The sequence below is a fragment of the Aquarana catesbeiana genome, linkage group LG07 (genome assembly GCF_042186555.1).
Source record: "Aquarana catesbeiana isolate 2022-GZ linkage group LG07, ASM4218655v1, whole genome shotgun sequence".
Classification (NCBI taxonomy): Eukaryota; Metazoa; Chordata; class Amphibia; order Anura; family Ranidae; genus Aquarana; species Aquarana catesbeiana.
Window position 1 is genome coordinate 18391237 of NC_133330.1, and position 24665 is coordinate 18415901.

Genomic DNA, 24665 nt, shown 5'->3' on the forward strand with positions numbered 1-24665 from the left:
GTAGAGAAGAGAAGGGTTGAGGTGGCGAAGGTTTCTGTGTGTAACTGTTAGGCGGTTGGAGGGAGAAGAGGTGGAAGACAAGGAGAGAGCAAAACTAATAAGGTGGTGATCAGAGAGTGGGAGTGGATTGTTGGAAAGGTTGCACGGAGTGCACAGATAGGAGAAGGCAAGGTCAAGGGTGTTGCCATTGGAGTGGGTAGGAGCCTGTATCCATTGCTTCAGGTCAAGCGATGAGGTCAGACTGAGAAGTTTAGAAGTAATAGTAGTGTTAGTGTTGACAGGGATGTTGAAATCCCCAAGAATAATTGTGGGGATTTCAGAAGAGAGAAAGTAGGGTAGCCAGGCAGAGAAGTCATCAAGAAAGGCTGATACCGGTCCAGGGGGCCGGTAGATGACAGCAATTCTTAGAGAAATGGGAGAGAAAAGACGAATGCAGTGTGCCTCAAAAGAGAGGGAGGTGGGTGAAGTACCTGATAGGTGCTGCATGGAGCTAGAAGGATTCCCACTCCACCTCCCTTCCGTCCACTTGGTCTGGGGGAGTGAGTCCAGAGAAGGCCCCCATGGGAGAGGGAAGCAGGAGAAATAGTATCCGATTCATGAAGCCAGGTTTCTGTAATGGCAAGTAGGTTAAAGGAATTTGTGATGAAGAGGTCGTGGAGGGCGGTGAGTTTGTTGCAGACAGAACGTGCATTCCACAGGGCACAGGAAAAGGGGGGGCTGGTATTGGAAAGAGGAATAGAGACCAAGTTCTGTGGGTTGCGGCTCCTGCCAGAGGGTGTAGGGGGATGGGAGCGTTGGGCAATGACAGATGATGGTGGCCCAGGGTTTGGGGATATGTCACCAGAGATTAGGAGAAGCAGGAGGGTGAGGGAGGTAATGTGGGACTGTGATTTATGTGAAGGGGCATGTCTCAGAGTACTGGAGGTTTTATCAGTGTATGGATGTAGAATGAGCGAGAGTTGGTAAGAGCAGTAGTAGGGGGAAGACAGAAGGCAGGGTGATATGTATAAGCAGGCGGGTGGAGAGGGGGGGTGAAGGTAAGAGAGTTTGAGGAGAGAGGACAGGAGTGTCAGAAGTAGTGGTAGAGAGTGCATGTTACAGAGTGGAAGGAGAGCTTAAGAGAGAGACAGGGTCACCTGCAGTCTGTTAGCTGCTTTCCAGTGCAGATTGCTGTATTTGTTTGCTTCGTGCAATCGCTGAAGTGCAGAGAATGAAGTGCATATCACTTGTAGAAAGAATCACTTAGAGAAAGAAGCCTTAAGGATAGAAGCCCCTGCAATGTGCTCCCCCCAGCATATGAGTGCTTCCAGCATTGCTACAGAGGTTGAAGGGGTGGGGGGTCAGCCTGTCAGCGCTCAGACCATACGCCGCACACTGCATCAAATTGGTCTGCATGACTGTCATCCCAGAAGGAAGCCTCTTCTAAATATGATGCACAAGAAAGCCCACAAACAGTTTGCTGAAGACAAGTAGACTAAGAACATAGATTACTGGAACCATGTCCTGTGGTCTGATGAGACCAAGATAAACTTATTTGGTTCAGATGGTGTCAAGAAGCGTGCGTGGCGGCAACCAGGTGAGGAGTACAAAGACAAGTGTGTTTTGCCTACAATCAAGCATGGTGGTGGGAGTGTCATTGCCTGGGGCTGCATGAGTGCTGCCGGCACTGGGGAGCTACAGTTCATTGAGAGAACCATGAATGCCAACATGTACTGTGACATACTGAAGCAGAGCATGATCCCCTCCCTTCGGAGACTGAGCCACAGGACAGTATTCCAACATGGTAATGACCCCAAACACACCAGCAAGATGATCACTGCCTTGCTGCAGAAGCTGAGGGTAAAGGTGATGGACTGACCAAGCATGTCTCCAGACCTAAACCCTATTGATCATCTGTGGGACATCCTCAAACGGAAGGTGGAGGAGCGCAAGGTCTCTAACATCCACCAGCTCCGTGATGTCGTCATGGAGGAGTGGAAGAGGACTCCAGTGACAACCTGTGAAGCTCTGGTGACCTCCATGTCCAAGAAGGTTAAGGCAGTGCTGGAAAATAATGGTGGCCACACAAAATATTGACACTTTGGGCCCAATTTGGACATTTTCACTTAGGGGTGTACTCACTTTTGTTGCCAGAGGGGACAGCAAATTTACACTGTTATACAAGCTGTACACTCACTACTTTACATTGTAGCAAAGTGTCATTTCTTCAGTGTTGTCACATGAAAAGATAGAAGAAAATATTTACAAAAATGTGAGGAGTGTCCTCCCGACGGCCGTTTAGAACCCTCTCTGCTCTATAAAACAACTCATCTATCTCTATACGAGAGCAGAGGGGGGAGGGACGGGGGATGTATACAGGCAGAAGCTGCCCCACGGACATGCAGTAAGTTACAACTTCTCTTCTGCCGCCCCACTCTGATGTTATTTAGGTGGTCGGAATGTTCAGTATAGGAAGGGGGAGGAGGGGGGATTGATGCCAGAGGAATGCTGTGTATTCGTGGGGGGTGGACTCCAAACTGGAATCTGGGGAGAGGAGAGCTCTGTACTTCAAAGGGGGGGGGACTTGGATGTACACAGATCACCCCTAAACCCTGCACTCCATACACAGATCACCCCTAAACCCTGCACTCCATACACAGATCACCCCTAAACCCTGCACTCCGTACACAGATCACCCCTAAACTCTGTTCTCCATACACAGATCACCCCTAAACCCTGCACTCCATACACAGATCACCCCTAAACCCTGTATTCCGTACACAGATCACCCCTAAACCCTGTTCTCCATACACAGATCACCCCTAAACCCTGCACTCCATACACAGATCACCCCTAAACCTTGAACTCTATACACAGATCACCCCTCAATCCTGCACTCCATACACAGATCACCCCTAAATCGCAATCCATTGAAAAATGGGGCCACTATGGAAACGCTTCCACACTCCATCCAAAACAAAACCCTCCTGTGACCAGACCTGGGCTTTACCTTTATAATTAGTGAAGACATGATGCTGAGATGCCAGTACAGTACTCAGACATTGGGCCCCATAATAATTACCCATGGCCTTATATTGGCAAAATGTCCGTGGACATCTGGAAAAGTCACTCACACATTCCATGTCTTACTCACCTGCTCTGTTGCAGTGGATTTGCACAGAGCAGTCCCTCTCCTGTTCTCCTGGCCTCTCCCTCCTGTTGACTGCCCCCTCAGCTTGCTATGGGGGCACCCGAGCCAAGCCACAGCTCCCTGTGTCCATTCAGACATGGAGAATCGGTTAGCCCCCCCCCCCCCTCTCCTCATTGGCTAACTTACTTTGGCCGATCAGGAGGGAGAGTCCCAGATGGCCGAGGCACCTCGTTTTTATCGCTGGATCAAGAGGGGTCACAGGTAAGTATTAGGGGGGGTTGAGGGGAGGGTGCTGCACACAGAAGGCTTTTTTATCTTAAAAGAGAAGTATGTTTTTTTTTTATTTAACCAATCATACATACCTAGGTGGATGCTGCATCTGTCCACCACCGCCTCTGCAATGAGAACCGAGCGATCGAACACCACCGATGGCTCGGTTCTCTCACCTCCCTGAGCAGAGAGCTGGTGCCTGTCAGTCAGCATCTCTCCTGCTCTGATTCTCCATGCTCATTGGAGCGCTGAGCTGTGGAGGGGCGGGGAGCGGCTCGCTGAGAGACTGAGACGGCCATCAGTCCAGGCAACTGGCGGATTCGGGATGACGCGGTGCCTGGACTGAATCCAGTGACATCAGCAGAGAGCGGACTTCAGCCCACTCTCTGCTGAAAACGGGTCACAGGAGTGCAAAACGAACGACATTCCTGTGACCCAGAGGAGAAGCCCAGACAAACGAGCTCAGGCTGGACTTCTCCTTTAATGCATAGAATGCACCTTCTGCCTTTACAACCCCTTTAAAATAATGTCAATTTTTATATGAAATTTACATTTCCTATCTGATATCCTCTGAAGGGTCATCTCACTGTCTCATTATTGATCAGATATTGATAATTACACAACCAGAACAGTAAATACAGATCTCACCTGTCACAATGAGGAAAGTCCCATTTCCATCTCCGGATATATGTTGGTCGATCTGAAATGTAACTTCACAGTAATACATCCCGGAGTCTGACAACTCCACACTGTGCAGGGTGATGGCGGCCGATCGTCCATGGAAGAACTGATCTGGGTCCACTCTGGATAGTCTTCCAGAGAAATTCTTATTATTCTCAGAGACTTCCACCCCACTCCTCACTATGTGTCTGTACCACTTGTAGGACCCAATAGCAGCATTCTCTCCATCAATTCTGTAGTCACACGGTAAGGTTATGGAGTCGCCCACTTTGGCCCATATCACTGGAGTCTGCCATACATGGATTGTCTGTGATAGAAATCCTGACAGAGAGAAAAGATCGATGAGTGTGACAAGACTATAGAGGAGAAATTACTGTACAAAGATCTGTACCAGATATATAATCATAGATAGATAGATAGATAGATAGATAGATAGATAGATAGATAGATAGATAGATAGATAGATAGATAGATAGATAGATAGACAGCAAATACCAATGACAAAGACTATAGAGGAGAAAGAAAGAATAAATACAATTTCCTCCTCAGACCTGGCAGGACCCCCAGCATACAGATCAGTCCAGTGATGGGGTTCATGTTGCTCTGATGGTTCTGATCGGCTTCCCTAAATATTTGGTATTACTGGCAGGTCTCTGCGCTGGGCGGAGTGTCTGGGATGGAAAGTTCTCTCTGTGGTCGCCTCATGAGATATCACGTAGACCTCTGGTCCACTCTCTGATCAGACCACTTCCCTGTGATCTCTGTGTATGGGGATTCTCACACCCCCCGTCACCTCATCAACCACATTCTACATATAATAATGAGGATCGGAGAGTATAAAATATATGAAGATTATATTTTGAATTCTGAATCTTCTGCTTCTATGACACTGAATAGTCTGCAAAGCCGCTTCTGGGCAGAATGTATAGATATTTCCTCCACAGAGACAGTCATTATCTATGGAGGAGGCAGTAGTGGATACTCATTGACACTTTGCTTTATAAGTGTTTCCTGGCCTTTCTCAGTTCACACTCTCACTCCACACACTCCGGATCTGATAGGAGATCACACACCCATCTCAGAGGACTCAGAGTCTGGGAACACCTCTATTCAGTAATGACCTGCGGGAATATTACATACCGGCCATTTCCCACAAGTCCTATGGAATAGCTCATTGTCAGGCACAAGGTGTCTGTATTTATAAAAAAAATGATTGTCAGCTCCATCTAGTGGCCATAATGTAGTATACCTAAAATACTTTAATCAGGAAAATAATGCATTATGACCACTAGATGGAGGTGACGATCATAGGAAATAAACATAGTAGACACTTTACAGGGATTATTCATGAGGTATTCTCTTGATTTTTTATAAATAGACGCCTTAACCCTACACTACCTGGTACTGATATATTGTGATACCAATGAGCATAGATTGTCATTAAACCCTCCGTGTGCAATAGGCCAGGAATTCAAAAGGCAATAACAGTCCACTTAGATGAACTCTCCTATGATAATGTGAATGAATCGTGTTACATGACTGATGTACAAGCCTCAGATATGTGATAGATATTTTCCTCAATCCACCAATTTTCCCAATCCTCACCATCATAATCGTTCCTTACTGCAGATGACTCTAGATGATTCTGTATTTACAAGTGACAGCGCTCTCCTCCCGGTGGCCATTTAGAACCATCTCTGCTCTGCAAAACAACTCGTCTATCTATCTCTATATGAGAGCAGAGGGGGAGGGGAGGGGGATGTACACAGGCAGAAGCTGCTCCACAGATATGCAGTAAGTTACAACTTCTCCTCTGCAGCCCCACTCTGATGTTATTTAGGTGGTCAGAATGCTCAGTATTGGAAGGGGGAGGAGGGGGAATTGATGCCAGAGGAATGCTGTGTATTCGTGGGGGGTGGGCTCCAAAGTGGAATCTGGGAAAGGAGAGCTCTGTACTTCGGGGGGGAGGGACATGGATGTACACAGATCACCCCTAAACCCTGCACTCCATACACAGATCACCCCTAAACCCTGCACCCCATACACAGCACACCCGTAAACCCTGCACTCCGTACACCGTTCACCCCCCAATCATGCACTCGGTACATAGCTCACCCCTCCATCCTGCACTCTGTAGATAGCACACTCTTTAACCCTGCACTCTGTACATAGCTCACCCCTCCACACTGCTATACGGCAGGTGGCATGACTTGTCATTTATTTCTGGCAGCCTGTCCTCAGGGATACTTCTCCTATTGGGCTCTGTTCCTAGCTGCACTCAGTAAACCTTCATAGCTGTGTGTGCTTTGCTCTGCTCATTGCTAATAACAAGATCTAGGAGTTTTCTGTCTATTGGTGGGTCCCCTCACCACCCCAGTCCATGGTGTGAAGGCAGTGAGAAGATGATGTGCTGTAACCTTCAGCAACCAATCAGTGAGCCGTAGTATTGTGCTGGGACCTCTAACAACCAATAAATAAGTGGTATTGATGCACAGTAAACTCTAGCAACCAATAAGTAAGTGGTAATGAAGCACAGTAACCTCTAGCAACCAATCAGTGAGCTATAAGCATGTAACCTCTAGCAACTAGTAAGCAATAAGGATGTGCAGTAACCTCTGACAACCAATTGGTTAACAGAAATGATGTGCTGTAACCTCTAGCAACTAATTGACGAGTCGTAATGTGTGCTGTAACCACTAGCATCCAGTTAATAAGCAGTAATGATATGCTGTAACCTCTGGCAACCAATCACAATTTCTGCCTGACCTGACTTTGAGTCTACCTGCTATTTATTGTTTGTCTCAGAGTGGGGGGGCTTGATTGAAGCTGGGGGGGCCCAAAGAAAATGTTTGCCCAGGGTCCAATCAATATTAAAGACGGCCCTGTCTGCATCTGTCCCCCGCACCTCTGCACTGAGAACCGAGCGATCGAACACCGCCGATGGCTCGGTTCTCTCACCTCCCCGAGCAGAGAGATGGTGCCTGTCAGTCAGCATCTCTCCTGTTCTGATTCTCCACACTCATTGGAGCGCTGAGCTGTGGAGGGGTGGCTCGCGGCTCGCTGAGAGACTGAGACTGCCATCAGTCCAGGCAACTGGTGGATCCCAACTTCATTGTCGGGATGACACAGTGCCTGGACTTATTCCAGTGACGTCAGCAGATAGCGGACTTCAGCCCTCTCTCTGCTGAAAACGGGTCACAGGAGTGCAAAACGAATGACATTCCTGTGACCAGAGGAGAAGCCCAGACAAACGAGCTCAGGCTGGACTTCTCCTTTAATGCATAGAATGCACCTTCTGTCTTTACAACACCTTTAAAATAATGTAAATTTTTATATGAAATTGACATTTCCTATCTGATATTATCATTATTGATCAGATATTGATAATTACACAACCAGGACAGTAAATACAGATCTCACCTGTCACATTGAGGAAAGTCCCATTTCCATCTCCAGATATTAGTTGGCCGATTTGAAATGAAAATTCACAGTAATACATCCCGGAGTCTGACATCTCCACACTGTGCAGGGTGATGGCGGCCAATTGTCCATGGATGAACTGATCTTGGTCCATTCTGGAAGGTCTTCTGAAGAAATACTTATTATTCTCAGAGACCTTCATCCCACTCCTCACTACGTGTCTGTACCACTTGTAGGACCCGATGGAAGCGTTCACTCTGATTATTCTGTAGTCACACGGTAAGGTCATGGAGTCGCCCTCTGTGGCCCATGAGACGATGAGTAGATAGATAGATAGATAGATAGATAGCAAATACCAATGACCAAGACTATAGAGGGGAAAGAAAGAATAAACACAATTTCCTCCTCAGACCTGGCAGGACCCCCAGCATACAGATCAGTCCAGTGATGGGGTTCATGTTGCTCCTGGTTCTGGTTGGCTCCCCTGAATATTCGGTATTACTAGCAGGTCTCTGCACGGAGTGGAGTGTCTGCCATGGGAAGTTCTCTCTGTGGTCCACTCTCTGATCAGACCACTTCCTTGTGAGCTCTGTGCATGGTGATTCTCATATACACCCCCGTCACCTCATCAACCACATTCACATATAATATAATAAGGGTCAGTGAGCAGTCGTAGCTGGTGCTCAAAATTTTTTTGGGGGGGTGCAAGCAAACTGAAAAATTCTGAAAAAAAAAACAATCAATTGCAGTCTCACTGTACCATCAAATGCAGCCAGTGTGCTCATCAAATACAGCTACTGTGCAGCATCGAATGCAGCCACTGTGACATCATATGCAGCCACTGTGCCCATCAAATGCAGCCACTGTGACATCATATGCAGCCATATGCAGCCACTGTGCCCATCAAATGCAGCCTCTCTATGCCCATCAAATGCTCCCACTGTGCCATATCAAATGCTGCCAGTGTGCCACCCGCCCGCCCGCCGTCTGTACTTACCCTGTCTCGGAGAGGGTGGGACAGCTCCTCGATGCTCCTCGATGTCTTCTCCCGTCCTCTCTTCCCGTCCTCTGCTATGATTAGACACCTAATAGACGTCCAATCACAGCGCCTGTCGTTGTAGCCAATAAGGTGACGGGTAACAGATCCAAGCACCTGATTGCCAGTGAGGTGGTTTAGTGTTAGGAAAGCGAATATTCATTCACTTTTCTAACACAGCTGAGTGACCTGCGAGCGCCCAGCACTGAAAACAGGCTCGCAGACGCGGCCTGTTTTCAGTCTCTATGGATGCCATTCAACACCTGCCAGCAAAAGTTCTGTGTGTGACCAGGAGTGAGAGACTGCGGCCTATACAGCGGAGAGCCAGATCGCCCACCTCTGAGTTATCTTGGAGGACAGCCCTGCTATTCTAGCAAGCGGACCGGCCTGCGCTTCAGAGCAACTGGAAGCCACCTGCACTTCAGCCCATCGGGAATTGCAGCACGGTGTGGCGGTGCCATTTTCACCAGACGGGGACACCAGGAGGGGATTCGGGACGGAGCCTCACAGCCATTGGAGTCTATTGTGGTGAGAGGGCACCTGCCCATTGCATTAGAGATTACAGTATTGCTGAGTGAGTTCTTTCTACAGACTGCTGGTGAGACTTGTAGCTCCACGGAGGTGAATCTACTTCTTCACAGGCATCATACAGCTGAACTTTGGGGCCTTGTCTTTCTGCCCTGTGCTGTAAGGTCAGTACTGTACTGCACGCACATGTAAAGAGGAATCTACAAGTGGTGATATTTCTTCAGTTAAGCAATCATCATCATACCTTTTGTTCTACAGTAATTTCTTTCCTTTTGTCTTTGTGGACTATAAATTACAACAATATACTGCAGTTTAACCATCAGGCTAGCTGAAGACATCTGGAGTTTAAAGAACATTCACCATCTTCTTCTTTTACGAAGCATTGCTGCTCTACTCACAAGTTGATCTCTGAATTGTAGCCTAGGGGGCCATTAGTGTATATGCTTAATTTTACACTGTGTTACTGAATGTAAAGACTATATACTGCATTTTGGTCTGTGTGTTGAGGCCTCAGTGGGAAGGTATTTAATATATGTCTTGAAGATATTGAGTGCCTATCCTTCTGTGCTCCTCTTCACATATACCCCCTTCAGGTGATTATAAGGTTATATGTTCTGTATATGTGCATTAAGTGATAACTGTTGTCAATCATAACTTGTGTTCATGCATGCTTTTCATTGTGTTCCATTACTTATCTCAGTAAATCTTTCTGAGTGGTTCAGTGATATCGTGTGAGTTTCTTATTGCTAATGAAACATTGCAGAATGGAACCCAAAGTGTCAGAGGTAAGAGAGGATCTGCAGAGTCAGGGTAGCCAGTGGGGTAAAGAGTCACTCAGCAGCCCCCATGGGGGTACCGCTACATTTGGAGGTCCCACTGAGATACCCCATCAGGGGCACCCAAGCAGATCAGTTCACATGTCCAGGGTGGAAGAAGTTATGGACTCCGCCACTGCCACTGAATGAAGCCAGGAGTATGGGAGTCGGTTGGAGCAAACTACGGCTCTGAGGCTACCAGGAGTTCGGTGATTTGAAAGAGAGGTACGGCAGTTGATGAGAAAGGTCGTCCCAGAACAGGGGTCCTACCTCTTGGACCTGAAACATGAATTTGAGGAAGATTGTACCTATTGCAACCGGGCCAGCAGTAGGAAGCACAATGGCGGGGTTCCCCTTTGCCTTATTCTATCTAGACATGAGTCGCCTAGTTGACAGCCTGATACAGAGTCACACCAAGTCCGCCAATCAGGGATATCGGAGGCTACCGACCTTCTCAGGCCATGTCCCTAGACCAGACGGGGAAGAAGAATTTGATAGCTGGATGGATCAGGTCATGCAAGCAATAGAGTGGAATGTGTCGGGAACAGTGAAAAGACAGCGAATCAGCGAGAGTTTCCGCAGTCCAGCAGCAGATGTCATTAGGAGTAGGCATGTGCATTTCGTTTCGTTCCGAATCGAAATTCGGACGAATTTTTCATTATTCGGAAATTCGGATGCATCCGAATTTCCGAATGACAAAAGTAAAGAATTTAAACGAATCCGAAAAAAAACGAACGAATTCGAATCGAATTCGAAAACATATTCGAATCGAATTCGAAAACATATTCGAATCGAATTCGAAAACATAATCGAATCGAATTCGAAAACATATTCGAATCGAATTCGAAAACATATTCGAATCGAATTCGAAAACATAATCAAATTAAAAAAAAATAGAAAACGTTTTTCTAAAAAAAACAATAAGGTAGAATATAAAATAATAAAGCAATAGAATATGTGTATATATATATATAATTTTTTTTTTATTATTCTCTTCTATTGTTTTTTTATGCTTTTCTTTTCTATTATTTTATATTCTATAATAGTATTTTCAATTCAAATTCAAATTCATTCTATATATTATATTTTCTTCTATTCTGTTCTATTGTTTTTCTAGTCTATTCTTTTCTATTATTTTCTATTCTATTCTAATCTTTTACATTCAAATTTGATTTCGGTCTATATGAAATTCGAATTTTGGAAGATGTTATATATATATATATATATATATATATATATATAATTTTCTATTCTGTTTCATTGTTTTTCTACGCTATTCTTTTCTATTCTATTCTAAACTTTTCTATTCGAATTTGAATTCATTCTATACGAAATTCGAATTTCGGAAGATGGCTTCTGAAAGTGGAATTTCGTATAGAATGAATTCGAATTTGAATAGAAAAGATTAGAATAGAAAATAATAGACTAGACAAACAATAGAACAGAACAGAATAAAATATAATATATATAATTTATTCTATTCTGTTCTATTGTTACTCTAGTTTTTTCTCTTCTACTCTATTCTAATCTTTTCTATTCAAATTCGAATTCATTTTATAAGAAATTCAAATTTCGGAAGATGGTTTTATATATATATATATATATATATATATATATATATATATATATATATATATATATATATATATATATATATATTATACATATACATATATATATATTATACATATACACACACACACACACACATATATATATATATATATATATATATATATATATATATGTGTATATGTATAATATATATATGTATATGTATAATATATATATATATATATATATATATATATATATATATATAAATATAAAACATCTTCCAAAATTCGAATTTCATATAGACCGAAATCAAATTTGAATATAAAAGATTAGAATAGAATAGAAAAGAATAGACTAGAAAAACAATAGAACAGAATAGAAGAAAATATAATATATATATATATATATATTATATTTTCTTCTATTCTGTTCTATTGTTTTTCTAGTCTATTCTTTTCTATTATTTTCTGTTCTAATCTTTTCTATTCAAATTCGAATTCATTCTATAAGAAATTCAAACTTCAGAAGCCATGTTCCGAAATTCGAATTTCGTATAGAATGAATTTGAATTGAAAAGACTATTATAGAATATAAAATAATAGAAAAGAAAAGCATAAAAAAACAATAGAAGAGAATAATACAAAAAAATTACCGTATTTATCGGCGTATAACACGCACAGGCGTATAACACGCACCCCAAGTTTAGGAGGGAATTTTAAGGAAAAAAAAACTTTTAGGAGGGAAGTTTAAGGGAAAAAAACTTACATTTAAATGCCCATCATTGCAGCCTTCTCAGTGCAGCCTTGCCCCAGTGCAGCCATGTCAGTGCAGCCATGTCAGTGCAGCCTTGTCAGTGCAGCCTTGTCAGTGCAGCCTTCCCAGTGTCCATTGCAGCCTTATCCCAGTGCAGCCTTGCCCCAGTGCAGCCTTGCCCCAGTGCAGCCTTGCAGCTCGCAGTTTGAAAATCCTATGATCCCCTGCGATCCTGAGCTTCAAAATCGCCGACCGCGATTTGAAAATGGTGCCGCCGGCGCCAAAATACACAGAGCCGGTCCTCGGCTCTTCTCGGCGGCTCTCGTTCACTTTCGGCTCCACTCGTAGTCCCGCCCGGGATGGGCGTGACTGTGAGCGGAGCTATCCGAACCTAGCCGAGTACACTCGGCTAGGTTCGGGCGGCGCTCGAGTGAAGCCGAAAGTGGCCGAGAAGAGCCGAGGACCGGCTCTGTGTATTCCGGCGCCATTTTCAAATCGCGGTCGGCGATTTTGAAGATCTGTCAGCTCAGGATCGCAAGGGATCGGCGTATAACACGCACCCATGATTTTCCCCTGATTTTAAGGGGAAAAAAGTGCGTGTTATATGCCGATAAATACGGTATATATATTTATATATATTTTTTTTATTTTTATTTTTTTTCTATGCTGGTCTATTGTTTTTCTATTCTTTTCTATTTGAATGCGAAATCATTCTATACGAAATTTGAATTTCCGAAAATGGTTATACAGAAACAGAATGAAATAGAATGAAATCGAATTCTAATAGAAAAGACTAGAACAGAAAAACAATAGAACAGAATAGAAAAAAAAAAAAAATATATATATATATATATATATATATATATATATATATATATATATATATATATATATATATATATACACACACACACACACATCTTCCGAAATTGGAATTTGGTACAGAATGAATTCAAATAGAAAAGATTAGAATAGAACAGAAAATAATATAAAAGAATAGCATAGAAAAACAATAGAACAGAATAGAAAAAAATATAAAATATTCTATTCTAATCTTTTCTATTCAAATTCATTCTGTACCAAATTCCAATTTCGGAAGATGATTTTATTTATTTATATATATATATATATATATATATATATATATATATATTTATATATATATATATATATATATATATATATATATATATATATATATATATATATATATATATATATATATAAAATATTTCTTTCTATTCTGTTCTATTGTTTTTCTATTCTATTCTTTTCGAATTTGATTTCATTCTATTTCTATATAACTATTTTCTGAAATTCGAATTTTGTATAGAATGAATTTGAATTCAAATAGAAAAGATCAGAATATAATAGAAAATAATAGAAAAACAATAGAACAGAATAGAAAAAATATTTTATATATATATATATATATATATATATATATATATATATATATATATATATAAAACCATCTTCCAAAATTCGAATTTCGTATAAAATTAATTTGAATAGAAAAGATTAAAATAGAGTAGAAAGAATAGACTAGAAAAACAATAGAACAGAATAGAATAATCTATATATATATTATATTTTATTCTGTTCTGTTCTATTGTTTTTCTAGTCTATTCTTTTCTATTCAAATTCAAATTCATTCTATACGAAATTCGAATTTCAGAAGCCATCTTCCGAAATTCGAATTTCGTATAGAATGAATTCAAATTCGAATAGAAAAGTTTAGAATAGAATAAAAAAGAATAGCATAGAAAAACAATGAAACAGAATAGAAAAAAATATATATATATTATATTTTATTCTCTTCTGTTCTATTGTTTTTCTAGTCTATTCTATTTCTATTCTAATCTTTTCTATTCAAATTTGAATTCATTCTATACGAAATTCTAATTTTAGAAGCCATCTTCCGAAATTCGAATTTCGCATAGAATTAATTCAAATTCGAATAGAAAAGTTTAGAATAGAATAGAAAAGAATAGCATAGAAAAACAATGGAACAGAATAGAAAAAAAATATAATATATATATTTAACCATCTTCCAAAATTGGAATTTGGTACAGAATGAATTCGAATTCAAATAGAAAAGCTTAGAATACAATATATTATATTTTTTTCTATTCTGATCTATTGTTTTTCTATGCTATTCTTTTATACTTTCTATTCTATCCTAATCTTTTCTATTGGAATTCGATTTCATTCTATACGAATTTCAAATTTCGCAAAATGGTTATATATAGTTTACTTTTTCAAATTCAGTTATTGTTTTTTTCTAATTTTATAGTTTTTTTCGAATGTGGTAGAATTTTTTCGAATTTGACAGTTTTTTTTCGAATGTGGTAGAATTTTTTCAAATTTGATAGTTTTTTTCGAATGTGGTAGAATTTTTTCGAATTTGACAGTTTTTTTCGAATGTGGTAGAATTTTTTCGAATTTGACAGTTTTTTTCGAATGTGGTAGAATTTTTTCGAATTTGATAGTTTTTTTCGAATGTGGTAGAATTTTTTCGAATTTGATAGTTTTTTTCGAATGTGTTAGAATTTTTTCGAATTTGATAGTTTTTTTCGAATGTGTTAGAATTTTTTCGAATTTGATAGTTTTTTTCGAATACGGTCGAATTTTTTCGAATGCAGTCGAATTTTTTTCGAATGCGGTCGAATTTTTTCGAATTCGAATACGGAACGAAACAAATTCCGAAAACGAATGTAATGAATGCAACGAATTTAACTAAACGAATTAAGTTAAAAAACGAATCGAAACGAAACTAAACTAAACGAATTTTTTCATCCTGCACATGTCTAGGAGCTTAAAGAGGGGGAAATCGAATTGTGAGGCCATGGACTATATCAAGGCTCTGTGTGCAGTTTATAGAAGAGTAGAGAAGCTACCAGATCTGATGTACAAGTTTGAGCATACCCACCAGTAAAGGGGAGAGAAGTTGTCTGAATATGTCGTCCGGGTGGATCAGATCCTGCACCAATCATTTTAAAGAAGGGGATCAACCCCCGGGAGGCGGACAGAGTCTGGTTGGATTGAACCCTACAAGGAGCCAGGCCAAACCATCCTATTACTCTTGAAGGGCACCCAAGAGGCCCCTTCTTACCCAGAGCTGATAAGGTTGGTGAGAGAAGAGGAGGCTCTCCTGGATGAAAAGAATCAGGAGGCTCAACTCGCAGTAAAGACACCCCAGAAGAGTGAGAAGGTAGCCGCAAGAAAGGAGAGTCTGTCCAAAGCCAATGGACCTCTCCATGTGAAAAAGTGTTTTGGCAGTTGAAGAAGAGTCCCACAGAGGCCCCGGTTTTGGCCTATGCTGACCCTGGCCTGCCCTATGAGCTGCACGTAGATGCCAGTAGAGAAGGATTGGGAGGAGAACTGTATCGGGAACAAAGTGTGAGCTTTGTTTCAGGGACTGGACCATAAGATGAAAGGAGGAGTGGCTGCTGAAAACATTGGGGTTCACCCCTCTGGAATACCAAGACGCTACTTCGGATTGACACAGGAGAGAGGTGAAGGCCTACCCCAACTGACAAAGAGAGATTTTAAGAGAGACCAAGATCAGGACCCATTGGGTCATTTGGTGGTGCAGGCTTTGAACAAGCAGGATCCCGGACTGTTGCTGAAAAGCCTCATAAAGGAAGCAAAAACTTTGCACAAGGAATGGGACCGAGTTCAAATAAGAGACGGAGTGTTATAGAGGCGTTGCCCGTCTGGAGACAAGGAACAGAAGTGGCAGCTTTTCCTCCCAGAAAAACATTGTCCTACTGTCCTAACGTCCTTACATGATGACCATGGCCACTCAGGAACAGAAAGGACATTTCGCTTGATTAGAGACAGATTTTATTAGCCCAAAATGAGAGGAGAGGTAGAGAGTTACTGTCACTTCTGTTTGGCTTGTATCCAGCGGAATACTTTGCCGGTTAGAGACACCCCAACGGGTTACGTACAGAGTCAGGAGCAGTTAGCTCTGGTCTGCATTGAATTTCTGTGCCTGGAACCCGATACAGGTGGAAGAAACAGCATCTTGGTTGTGACCGATCACTTCACCCACTATGCACAGGCTTATCCTACTAAAGATCAGAAGGCCAGCACTGTGGATAAGGTAATAGAAAAAGTGTAGCAGCGCTAAACTAGATAGGCATAAATAAATTGATTGTTGTTAAATCAGTAATGAAATAAAAAAAAAAATTTTTTAAAACAGACACAATCCTAATATTATGAATAATCAGAATTGAAAATGTCCTTAGTAGAAAAAAAAATGTGCTCAAAGTCCATAAACCAAGTGTAGATATGAGAAAATTGAGTGAAGAAAATGAATAAATCATCCACTGAAACCAAAAGTGAAGCATCACACAGAATGCGCGCTTACCCCAAGGCAAGCTATATGAGCCTGCAGCCTATTACCCGGCTAGGGCCTTTTTCCAAAGATAGGAGAAACCATTGCCACAGCAGGATCGTAGAGATGTATTCAACACTCAGCCCGGATCCCCCGATTACAGGGTTCAGGTATGAAGTCAACCCCAGGTACCGTCCAGTTGTTCCCCAGAATAGAAAAACTCACCATAGCATAATACTGGCGGATCACCGTTTATTTAAAAGTAGAATAACACTTACAATTTTGAGGAATAAAAACACACATAACAGCCAGCCGGCTAATACGAACGCCCGTCCACTCTGACTCACACGCGATGACGTCAGCACGTCAGCTCCTCCCTCGTACTACACTGTATCACCCTCAAGGGGACCCTTAGCCTGAACGATTCAATCGGACTTTGCTAAACATGTTGGGAACTCTGTCCCCAGAGAAGAAACAGCATTGGGGTAATCATATAGCAGCACTGGTGCATGCTTACAATAGCACAGAGAGTGATGCTAGTGGTTACTCCCCCTATCACCTCATGTTTGGGAGAGAAACTCGTCTCCCTGCTGACCTGGCTTTTGGCACTTCCCTTGACGACGCTCTTTTAATGTCACATAAGGGCTATGTGGACAGATTATGGAAGAACTTACGACAAGCCTATGAGAAAGCTATGGAACATGCTTCTATCAGAGAATCTCAGAATAAACAAAACTTTGATTTGAAAGTAAAGATACAGCATTTGCAACCAGGTGACCGAGTGTTACTGAAGAAGCCACAGCCCTATGTTGTGTGTAAACAACTCCCTGGTCTACCCATGTATCAGATCAGACCTGATGGGGAGAAGGGACCGTTAAAGATGTGGCACAGAAATCACTTGTTACCATTATCAGACGCAGTGAGGGTGCCTCAAGCACCTCTACAGCCCCCCTCAAAGCCAACTCCACCTCGAACACGCTCACAAAAAGAAATGTTGACTGTAGCTAATATGACGGATGAAGAAGATGAGGAATTTGGATAAGATTATGTGTTTTCCCAAGTTTCTAATCCAGTGTCCTCACCAGGAAGAAGGAGGATTGAAGTAGAAGAGGAAGATGGTGAATGCGCCTTTCTGGTTGTGGTCTGCCGAAGACAGCTCAATAAACAGCCCTTTGAAGAGGATAGAAAAAGAGATGGAAGCTATTAAGGTGTTGCTACCGCAGTCAAAGGAGACAGCTAGGATGGTACCTAAATGGCCAATGGAGACAAATAAGATGACCCATAGGTCCCTTGGACCAGAGTTCAAGACATTGCAACCTTTTAAGGATGTGGAGAGAACCAAGACCGAAGGAGTTGTCCCTGAACAGACTATGGACCTGATAGACTTCTCTAGTTACCAATCCCTGATGTTGGTGAACCATCATTAGCTCTTGAAACTGCAAGTGAAGACCCTTCAATGGAATTGAATGTTCAGACTAGTGCTAACAAAACAACCAAAGATTTGACACAGACTGCTGGGAAGTATTCGCCAGTGAGGTTAAGGCGGAATGTGCACCCTCCCAAGAGACTCACTTTTGACACACTGGGAGAGAGCTCTGAAGAGCTTATTCATACCATTTGCAGATCAGCTCCTGATTCTACAGCCCCCACTGTTAATTGGGTACGGGGCGACTCTGCTCTAACCTCTGACACCAATGGGTGGGACACAGCAATTGCCCTGGCCTGTTCAAAGACTGATTTTAAACTAACTGATAGTGTGTATAGATGGTTCCAAAGAAACCCAGAAGTGTGTCAGTATTTGCTAGATTTAAAATGTGATTAATGATGAAAAAAATCACTAATAATTAATTTCTACCTTCTTAGCAAGCTGGAGTGGGTTCTCATCATGTCTTTGGGTTCAAGTGGGGGAAGTGTGCAGCCAGGGGTTTGCTACTATAGTCATTACAGTTTGTTCTTGTTTGCAAATGAGTTTGGCTCCCCCTAGTGTCTGCTGGACTCTGTTAGGCTTTTTCCTTACTCTTTGAGAATAATGCAGCAAAGCATTACAGGAGATGTAGTCTGGAGGATGGAGTGACTCTGTTAGCTGGATCAGCCCTGGACTACAGGACAGACAATGCAAAGCGCGCAGAACGACCTGCTGGGAGGAGTGATAAAAGGAGAGGCGTGGCCTGTTTTCAGTCTCTCTGGATACCATTTAACACCTGCCAGCAGGAGGTCTGTGTGTGACCAGGAGTGAGAGACTGCGGCCTACACAGCGGAGAGCCGTATCACCCACCTCTGAGGGGTCTTGGAGGACAGCCCTGCTGTTCTAGCAAGCGGACCGGCCTGCGCTTCAGAGCAACTGGAAGCCACCTGCATTTCAGTCCATCGAGAGTTACAGCACGGCATGGCAGCGCCATTTTCACCAGACGGAGACACCAGGAGGGGATTCCAGACAGAGCCTCACAGCCACTGGAGTCTATTGTGGTGAGAGGGCACCTGCCCATTCCAGTTGAGATTACAGTATTGCTGAGTGAGTTCTTTCTACAGACTGCTGATGAGACTTGTAGTTCCAGGGAAGTGAATCTACTTCTTCACAGGCATCATACAGCTGGACTTTGGGGCCTTGTCTTTCTCCCCTGCGCTGTAAGGTCAGTACTGTATTGCAATCACATGTAAAGAGGAATCTACAAGTCGTAATATTTCTTCAATTAAGCAATCATCAGCACACCTTTTGTTCTACAGTCATTTCTTTCCCTTTGTCTCTGTGGATTACAAATTACAACAATATACTGCAGTTTAACCATCAGGCTAGCTGAAGACATCTGGAGTTTAAATAACTTTCACCACCTTCTTCTTTTACGAAGCATTGCTGCTCTACTCACAAGTTGATCTCTGAATTATAGCCTAGGGGAGCCATTAGTGTATATGCTTAATTTTACACTGTGTTACTGAATGTAAAGATTATATACTGCATTTTGGTCTGTGTGTTGAGGTCTCAGTGGGAAGGTATTTAACCCCCTCCCACCAGGCCACTGCACATATACAGCCGGGTGGGAGCTTCCTCCTTCTGAGTGGACGTTCAGGAACGTCCCTCAAAATGAGGGGGAATCATGTGCGTGCGTGCCCTCACAGCTGCGCGATCCCGATGCGCTTGTGTTACCCGGACACGGCGCATCTCCGATCAGCAGGAGGGCTCTGTGATTGGCCCTCCTGATCACATGACAACTGTGTCCAATCACAGCCGTCATGTGATGTAAACAGAGAGCTGGTTCCTAGGTGATAGGCTCTCCTCTCCTCACACGGAATTTGTCAGTGAGGGTAGGAGAGGGGATCACTGCAGCCAGCCGGTGATTAGTGAGTATGAGCTGTTTTTTACAGCTTTTTACACCCTGATCACCGGCCCAGTGTCCACACAAAGTATAAAAACACAATGTCCCCTACATAGTGTCCCCAAAACACTGTCCCCACACAATAAAAACACCACATATGTAACAGTAAAATCATATGTCCCAATGATCATCTGCACACATACAGTATCTCACAAAAGTGAGTACACCCCTCACATTTTTGTAAATATTTTATTATATCTTTTCATGTGACAACACTGAAGAAATGACACTTTGCTATAATGTAAAGTAGTGAGTGTACAGCTTGTATAACAGTGTAAATTTATTGTTCCCTCAAAATAACTCAACACACAGCCATTAATGTCTAATATGGCTGTGGGCATGAAGATGTGAACGAATCATGTTACTTGACTGATGTACAAGCCTCAGATATGTGATAGATATTTTCCTCAATCCACCAATTTTCCCAATCCTCAATCCATCATAATCGTTCCTTACTGCAGATGACCCCACCCTGTGTGATATGTATGGTGGGGTCAGAGGCTGTGTAGAGGACAGTGATGTCCTATGGGTAGGAGTGGAGGTGTATTCTCTGCAGGGCCGTCTTTAACGCAGGGCAAATGAGGCATCTGCGCAGGGCCCTGCTATTGTTGGGGGCCCAAAGCAGCTGCCTCTGGAGCCCGTGCTGCCCTCTGGCTTTTTTCAGCTGAGTTCCTCCACCTCAATGATCCGGCGCTGGCTGCTGAGCTGCTCGCTACTGTCACTTATCACAGAAGCTGTTCCACAGAGATGCAGTAAGTTACAACTTCTCTTCTGCAGCCCCACTCTGATGTTATTTAGGTGGTCGGAATGCTCAGTATTGGAAGGGGGGAGGATGGGGATTGATGCCAGAGGAATGCTGTGTATTGATGGGGGGTGGGCTCCAAACTGGAATCTGGGGAAAGGAGAGCTCTGTACTTCGGGGGGTGGGGGACTTGGATGTATACAGATCACCCCTAAACCCTGCACTCCATACACAGATCACCCCTAAACCCTGCACACCATACACAGATCACCCCTAAACCCTGCACTTCGTACACAGATCACCCCTAAACCTTGCACTCCATACACAGATCAATCCTAAACCCTGCACTCCATACACAGATCACCCCTAAACCCTGCACTCTGTACACAGATCACCCCTAAACCCTGCGATCTGTACAGTTCACCCCTAAATCGCGATCCATTGGGGCCACTATGGAAGCGCTTCCACACTCCATCCAAAACAAAACCCTTCTGTGACCAAACCTGGGCTTTACCTTTATAATTAGTGAAGACATAATGCTGAGATGCCGGTACAGTACTCTGACATTGGGCCCCATAATAATTATACATGGCCTTATATTGGCAAAATTTCCGTGGACATCTGGAAGAGTCACTTACACATTCCATGTCTCATATCTGTGGTGGAGTCGGTCGGGTTTAGGGTTTTACTAAAGCAAGGCATGGAGGAGCTCAGCTATGAGGAAAGATTAGAGGAACTGAATTTATTCTCTCTTGAGAAGAGGAGAATGAAGGGGGATATGATCAACATGTTCAAATATATAAGGGGTCCATATAGTGAACTTGGTGTTGAGTTATTCTCTTTACGGTCAACACAGAGGACACGGGGGCCCTCTTTACGTCTAGAGGAAAAGAGATTTCATCTCCAAATACGGAAAGGTTTCTTCACAGTAAGAGCTGTGAAAATGTGGAATAGACTCCCGCCAGAGGTGGTTCTGGCCAGCTCAGTAGATTGCTTTAAGAAAGGCCTGGATTCTTTCCTAAATGTACATAATATAACTGGGTACTGAGATTTATAGGTAAAGTTGATCCAGGGAAAATCCGATTGTCCCTCGGGGGATCAGGAAGGAATTTTTTCCCCTGCTGTAGCAAATTTCTCTGCTGGGCTTTTTTTGCCTTCCTCTGGATCAACTGTGGGTATAAAATTGGGTATATTGGATTGTACGATATTTTTTATTTTATTTATTTATTGTTTTTAAGGTTGAACTGGATGGACTTGTGTCTTTTTTCCTTGTCAAAAGAAGTTTATTGAGTATACAATGTTATAAAGATACATAAAGATACATAAAGTAAGTTTACAAGGATCTATAAAGTAAGCTCATTGTTTTACAGTAGGGTTTATATAGGTAAATATCATGAAATTTCAAATATTAAACATTGGGTTCACGTAAACCTAAATTAAAGATATATATCATTTCCTTAGTTACTTTTGTAGGTATTTAAATGATTTATACCTACTATACATAATGTTTACAAGTAGAGTGTATATAGGTCAAATAAATTCTGATAATGAGCTTTAATCGTAAGGTGGAGAAAAGGAAAGAGAAAGAAGAAAAAGGGTTGAAAGGTAGAGGTATGGTCCACAAGGTTGTCCCGCTCGTCAGTTTATTATTCTTTTTAGTTCTCTTTGAAGCCTTAGAATGGGTGTCTCTGTATGTCATTTAATCTGTTACCATGGCAACAGGACAGAGTCATTGAAATTTGACAGGAACTGTTGTTTTATCCAAGGATGCCAAAGTTTTTCAAATTTTGGAATTTGATTTTGATCGATGGCTACCATCTTAGCATGGGACATTGTATTATTCATTCTGTGAATTGTTTCTGCTAGTACCAATGTAGGAGATTTCCATGCCTTGGCCACTGTTTGTTTTGCAGCCGTTATTAGTTGGATCATAAGTTTGAATTGAGAGAGTGTTAACCATTCCGGTTTTAGATTAAGTAAAGTTAAATATGGATCTGGTTGTATTATTTTTTAAAATATTTTAGATGCAATCACGAAGACTTCCTTCCAGAAGGTTTGGATTACTGGGCACGTCCACCATATGTGTAAATATGTGCCTATTTCTGGGCATCCTCGAAAACAAAGAGTTGAGGTATTAGGTGAATATTTTGCCACTCTAGCGGGTACAAGGTACCAGCGAGTTAGGACTTTATAATTTGTCTCCAGTGCCAAGATGTTGGGTGAAGATGACTTAGATGTGAGCCATATGTTAGACCAGTCCGTGTCTTCTAAAGTTCGTCCCAGGTCCTCCTCCCACCTCTGAACGTAAGAGGGTCTATTAAGATTTACTACTCCATAAAATTGATTATAAAGTGATGAAATTGTACCTTTAGCAAATGGATCTTTTGTACAGATTGATTCAAAAATGGATAATTGGGATAATGGTGTATGCTCCTTTAGGAATGGTGTATAGAAATTTTTAATTTGGAGATATCTAAATATCTCAGAGTTTGGTAGATCATATTTTTCTCTAAGCGATGGGAATGAAAGGAATGATTTAAATGCTATGAAGTCATTTAGTGTCTGAATGCCTGATGTTGTCCAAGCTTTAAAAGAATTTGGGTAGATCCATGCCGGATAAAGGGCCGGATTTCTGATAAAAGAAAGGAGAGGATTGTGTGGAGATTGTAACTGATATTTGGTTTTTAGTTTATCCCAGAGAGATAAGAAGTGTTTAGTTATGGGATTATGAATTTTAAAGCGGTCTTTAGGATCAAGCCATAATAAATTTGATATTAATAGAGGGTCATTTTCTGAAGCCTCTATGAATACCCATAATGGGATTTCCTGTTTTGCATGGTATTTGGACAGACTGGCCAAATGTGCTGCTCTGTAGTAGTTAGTAAAATTAGGGTATCCCAGGCCTCCTTTATTTTTGGGAAGATGTAGTGTGTGTATAGGTATACGTGGTTTAGAAGAGCCCCATATAAACGAAGTTGCTCTTTTTTGTAATATTCTCAAAAAATAGGAAGGAATTGGAATAGGGAGGACTCTGAATAGATAAAGCAATTTGGGTAGAATAGTCATTTTGATTGCATTAATCTTCCCTATCCAGGATAAAGGAAGTTGCGACCATTGTTTTATTAGATTTGTGATCTGTCTTAATACAGGAGGATAATTGGTTGAGAATAAGTCAGAATGAGATGCTGTTAAATGAATTCCAAGATATGGGATTGATTTTTCTGCCCATGTGAATGGGAGTGCAGCCCTAGCCGGGATCAATTCCATGTTTGTGAGTGAAATATTAAGCACTAGGCATTTCTTAGGATTAATCATAAGGCCGGATAGGGCTGCAAATCCATCAAGAGCTGGTATTAAGTTAGGACCAGAGACCTGTGGTGATGATAGAAAAAGTAATATATCGTCTGCAAATATACATAATTTGTGTGTAATACCTCCTACTTCAATGCCAGTTATAGTTTGGTTTGTTCTGATGTATTGGGCCATGGGTTCGAGTATAAGGGCAAATAATAAGGGAGATAATGGGCAACCCTGTCGGGTACCTCTTTCGATATTAAAGGCTTCAGATTTGTATCCAGCATATTTTATATAGGCTTTGGGTTTATTATATAATGCTTTGATCCATGTTAAAAAGTGGGGTCCAAAACCCCATTTTTGTAATGAATATTGCATATATTGCCAGGATACTGTGTCAAATGCCCTCTTAATATCGAGAGATAGAAAACATAAAGGGATTTTCCGTTTTTTAGCAATATGTGCCAATAACACTGCCCTGCGTATATTATCGCCTGCCTGTCTATTTGGCATGAAGCCTACTTGATCTCTATGTATTAATTTTCCTATAATGCTATTGAGGCGTTTTGCTATTATTTTTGCTAATAATTTAATATCGAGGTTTAACAGAGAGATAGGCCGATAATTCACACAGGAAGTATCATCAGAAAGGGGTTTTGGGATCATACAAACAATTGCCATTAGTGTTTCTTGCCGAAAAGAATGTCCATCTAGAAGTTTGTT